The sequence below is a fragment of the Mastigoproctus giganteus genome, chromosome 4 (genome assembly GCF_048544385.1).
Source record: "Mastigoproctus giganteus isolate SK-2022 chromosome 4, ASM4854438v1, whole genome shotgun sequence".
In the NCBI taxonomy this organism is placed as follows: Eukaryota; Metazoa; Arthropoda; class Arachnida; order Uropygi; family Thelyphonidae; genus Mastigoproctus; species Mastigoproctus giganteus.
In genome coordinates this window covers 57,141,336-57,147,335 of record NC_143578.1, presented here as the reverse complement: position 1 = coordinate 57,147,335, position 6,000 = coordinate 57,141,336, and positions in this window count along the sequence as shown.

Genomic DNA, 6,000 nt, shown 5'->3' with positions numbered 1-6,000 from the left:
TGCCTCTTTCTCCTTGCTCAGATCTCCTGATGAAACATTTCTCATGATCTTCACTTATGCCACACTGGTTTCTTCTCAAAATTCCCTAAGATGTATCATAGCAGTTAATGTCCTGACTTCGGTGCCATAGGGAATGACCGGATAGACACAGGTCTTATTGTATTTGCACTCAACAGCTTGATCGTGGGGGGTGCGAAAGTTATTGCTTTAGCAACCATCCGAGTCGTCAGAACTTAATTTGCAGGTGATCTATGTGTGTTAGTACTCCAAGAACAAGATTGCAGAAATTTAAAGCGAATTGTGCGTCAGAATAGAAGGTCCAGTGCAGCAAATGATTGAAAAAATCAATTTGGGCAATGAAAGACTCATTTCCGGCCGACCTATGCGGCGGATTTGAAGAATCTGGGATTTGGTAATTGTGTCTATACGAACTGCGCTACTTCTTTCCGTAAAAAAATCGAAAGATTCGACTGGAGCAGTGTCGCCAAATCCGAGACTGGACTGTGGAACAGTGGAAAAAAAGTTCCTGTGTGATCTGACGAATCTCGATTTACAATTTTTTGAACCAATGATGGTGTGAAAGTGTGGCGTGAACTTCACGAAGCCATTCAACCAAACTGTTTCGAGTCCACCCCAGTGGCTAGAGATGCAATTGTGGATAGGTTGAATCTGCTGCACATGTTATGTTTGAACGCTTGAATTATTATTGCGATCTGACGTTTAATCTGAATATGATAGTCGAGGGTACTGCAAGACGACAAAGTTAGTAAACTAATTTTGTATAAACAGTATTTCAGGAAATTTCAGGTAACTTCATTGTACGACCAACTACATTGACCGACCTCATTGTACAATGAAGTCGGTCAGATACATTTAATTACCTTTACAGAACTTAGGTCTGTTATGCGAGTACGGTGTGGAAGGAGGACGATTATAATCACTGTACTGCTCGAGGAATATGCACCTAGTACAACAGATGAGTGCGAATTAATGAATTCTTAAAATTTAATTATGAATTGTTACATTAATTTAGAAAGGAGGACTGGATTCAGTTCCAATTTAGTTTTGTATGAGTACCATGAAATTTTACTGGGGTAAGCAAGGAAAAAAAAAAGTCAAAACATTTCAAATGGGGAAAATATACAGTGGTGCTCGAAAAAATTGCGTTATCTGAATTTTTAGGTTGTTTGTCCTTATAGTGGCAGCTAATCTTTTCTAAATAGCTGAAAGAACATAGCCAATAACAATACACATACTATAAATTGCAGAAAAAATTACTCTTATGCCTTATGGATGAATATACAGGGTGTTCGAGAAGTCTGAACCAATATTAACGCTACGTAAATATCTGGCTCCATCCCTGATGACCACTAAGAAGGACTATTTCCATCCTTTAATATAGTGTTAATGCCATTTTTCACTTGTAAAGAAAAACATATTTTTACCATTGGTTCCAGATCTGTTGAACACCCTGTACAATGAAATAAGTATTTTTCTCCAAAATAACAGCATGTTACTTATGGTTCATAAAATAACAAAAATTCTATGAAAGTAGTTACTTTTGAATTACTTTGCTCATACTTGAATTACAGACAGCTGTACGTGTAACCTAAAAACACAACAAAATCCACACTAATATTTCGTTGGCCCACCCCTTGCTTGATGACTGCTGCATGTCGTCGTCGTGGCATCGACTTTGTAAGGTTCTGAATGTATTCTTGGGAAATATCATGGTACCAAACACGGATTGGTGTCTCCTACAGCTCTCCAGATGTTTCTAGTTTCTTTTGTTCCAATAATTGTCAGTTGGATTTAAGTCTGGACTGTTACCAGGCTATGTTATTGTGCGAACTGATTTATGTTTCAAGCATTTTTGCACTTGTGGATCGTAAGGACAGCGAAATAAATTACATATATTTAAGCAAGAGTGCGACGTTTCAAACATTTAAATCTTTGGCTAATTTTATGAAATAATACTAACGGATTTGGCTCTATAACAGAACCAAAGCAAAGTCACCCTGAAAAATGCAACTGAGAACTATGGGAGACGACTTATTAGGGGTCACTATGGGAACCATAGTGATCTCTAATTGAGAAAAGTAATTTTATCTTAGGAATCTTCTTTATACACCTCAGAATTCACCATGCCCTTCACAAATTCAAGACGATCAATTCCTCTATCTGAAATACAGCCTCATATCATTGAGATGCAGAATGTTTCACTGTGGGGACGATATAGTCAGGATTATATTCTTCACCTCTTCTTCGTCTAACTGTCTGCTGGCCATCGGAACAATGCAAGTTGAATTTTGATTCATCAGAGGTAATAACAATTACTACTGATCCTCAGATCGACTAGAATGCTCTATTGTCCTTTCATTTTTTGTTTCAAAAGTGGCTTTTTTTCTTGGGCAATGCACTACTAATCCTAATGAGAAAAGGTGTCTATGCACTTTAGCAGTACTTACCTTTACTCCTATAGACTCATCCCATGCTATTTTGAGATCTGTCGATGAGGCTCTTCTGTTGGACAGGACAGATTTCTGGTCCGTCCGTGGACACACCAGAAATCTGTTCCTTCCATTCTTTTTGTTTAAGCTGCCGGTTTCTGATAATTTCAGTAATATACGCGGAACTGTTGGCTGATTACAGTGAATCCTTTTAGCTATTTCATTCATAAAATGTCTCACTGCATTCAACGCAGCAGCAACTCTTTTCCTAGGTGGTGATAATTGTGAAAACTTAGCCATTGCAATAGTAGAGAATACTAGGCTCGTTTGTTTTTAGGTTTTAGGGCAGCAAAGGCCATAATGCGCCTAACTATGGTAATATTAAATACACAGTTATATCTGAATAGATGTTATTCAAATTTATACTGCGCTGTATAGTTTTATCTGTTTGAGGAAACCAAAAATTTTGGTCACATGTTTGTCGTGGACAATGAGGTAAACATAGCTTTTCGATCAGTATTGTATTTGGGGCAATCAATAAGTACATGCTGGACAGTGAGCTGAGTGTTGCAGCCTGTGCGCCGTGGTGGATCAGTTCCTGCAAGAAGATAAAGATGTGTCAGGTGCGTATGGCCTGTTCGTAGTCGAGCTAATATTACTTCATGTTCTTTATAATTAACTCGAAATCAGAGAGTGCTTTGCTAAAGGGTTGATCTACAGGATCTGTAGCAGTTTTGGCAGTCAGCACGTTCATTTCCAGCAATTCCAGCGTGACCAGGGATCCAACAAAAGAGAATTTGTTTTTTGTTCTTATTTAACTTGGTCACGGTATTCCAAATGTGTACGAGTGAGGGGTTATGATGATTTTTATTCTGCTGTACAGCTTGAATAGCACTAATTGAGTCTGTGTAGATAATACTATGCAAAATATTTGTTGAGAAGTTGAAATTTAACGCTATGTAGATATCATAGAGTTTTGCAGTGTAGCTACTGCATTCAATGGGAAGTTTCTTAGCTATGGTAAGGTTGGGAAATACTGCTGCTGCTGCACTAACATGGGCGTCAGTTTTAGATCGGTCCGTGTAGATTGGCTTGTACTCTGCGTGCTGGGTTCCCAATGCGGCATGAATTTGCAGTATTTTCTGTTGGGGGGTAAGGTGTGTTTCCCCAACGATGTGAGTAAAAGGTCGCACAGCGGTATGTGATACATCCAGGATGGGACTGTACGAGAAGTGGTAGGCTGCATCATGCTAAGGTCAATCTGCCAGTCACTGAGCAGGGAACGGTGGCGTATCTCTGTTGATGGGTTTTTAGATGAGTAGGCTCTGTAAAGATTTTCCCATTTGGGCGAGAAAAGTCCATTCTGAGTCGGGTTACTGGGCTCGTGGCATATGCACTGTATTCATATTGCCACTGGTATGATGCATTCATGTATTGCACGAGACATCATCTAACAGAGCTTGCTAGGGATGGATGTGAAATGGCGTAATGCTATTACAAAACAAATCGTGCATAGGTAGAGAAAATGAAAGAAGGTACTTGTGGAAAAAAACATAATGTGAGTTTCACTGGGGCGGTACATCTGTCAAAAGGTAACGCAGGTGTCCTTCAGTGAGGGCAGAAACCTCGCGTAGAGCAAAAGGGCAAAAGCTGGTTTGATCTTGATTTTCAGCAGAATGCGAAAGCGGGGCCTCTCGATCCTTTTGATTTTAAGAGTTTTAAGCAAGAGGTGTCAAAAAAGTCAATTTTCACAGGAATTCCGTGCTTATTGCAAGATGGAATTTTTTTTTGAGCGCCACTGCATGTTATCGTTTTTATGATTGTTCATAAGTAAAAATGAGTTATATTTTAATGTTGATAATATCAATTAAATTTTTCGAGAACTAACAGCTCATTTTAATTACAATTAACAACTCATTTTAAAATAGTGCTTAATTTTTTTTTTTATCAAAACGACAAACAAGGAAGGTATTAGAACCTGCAGTACATAGGACCGTGCGTCAATTGAAGATTCAGAAGGTGAAAGAAGGTACTTGACGTTATAATTGAGTTTCTACAGATTGTAATTTTCAATCTAACAGAAATTAAAAATACGTAGGAATGGAGGTTGGTCCAGAAAACACAAGTTGAATTAATAAAAACTTTTATCACCCGTATAGATTGCAGAGATTGTTGGTCTTTGAAAGAGATTCATCGCTCACTTATATTTGTATTAAGAAGCTAATTTTTTATTTCGTCACTGGCTTCAAAATAAGGACAGAAAAAATGGAAAAATTTAGGGTTACTATGGCAATATACACAAATAAGCATAATAAATAAAAATTGGACGGTATAAAATAAATTGTCTGTTTTGATTAATATTTGTGACATTCAGTAATTCATTAATAATTTTCCAGAACCTCACATAAGCTAATTTTCCCTGACCATCTTTCGCTATTACCCTGAAACTACTGAAGCACACTTTCCAAATATTTAAATTTCTTTACAAAGATTTGCATCGTGTATGGCCGTACTTGCGTTACTAGAATTTTCTCCAAAACTTCGCCACTTAGTGTGGCTACCTCAAACCGATGAAAGCACGTTTTTCCTTGTTCTCTGGTGCTGTTATGAAAGAAAATTTGCACAGCCGAACAAGAAACATGATGTTATGTTATAGTTTTTCGGTGTCTTTGTCAGAGAGTCACGCACGCCGAGATACTTCGAGTTGGACTTTTCAGCTGAGCACAATTTTTGGATGGAATGAAAGATGGAATAAATGAAAAATTGCACTAGTAGTATGTTCCTATTATGTTAACATTAAAAAAACAACCATTTCGAAGATTAGGAAAGAAACGAAACAGGAATTCTGTTTAAAATCACAGATAACACCTAAAGGCAATTTTGATTTTTATATTTTATTCCTTTATTATTTTGAATACGATTATTTATTTATTTGTACTGAAAATCACAAACATGAAAGGAATTAGAACTTATACACTGGCGTGCAAAACTTAAGAACCAACGCTATTTCTAAAGGTTACAACCACAAAATCAAACGAAACAGCCTGTGGCGATTTGCATAACTGTGGCCGTTCAGTAGAAAGCTAGTGCAGATGCAAAAATTTGAATCGTGATGAGAAGGCTCACATAAACAGATAAAAGCAGCAGTTCAGCAGTTAAGTGCAAATTACCAAACTGTGAGCACGATTGTTACAGACGTTCCATTGGTTTCATACAGTGCTACAGACAACTAAATGGCCAGTAGACAACATCTGGATGACTTTACCCGGGGTCGAATAATTGGGAAGCTCGAGGAAGGTCGAGATGCGAGGGTGTGGCTGCAGAGTTCGGTATCGCCCATAGCACCGTCTCACGTGCGTGGCCGGCGTTCAGAACGACAAGTACAGCTGTTAGAAAGACCAGTGGTGGTTGTCCACGAAAAACAACTCCCAATGATGACCGCTATAAACTCCTACAGGCCAAGAGAGACCAAACCCAGACAGCGGGGTCCATTGCAAACCAGTAGCACAGAACACATGATATCGCGTTTTACTGTGGCCAGGGGACTTCA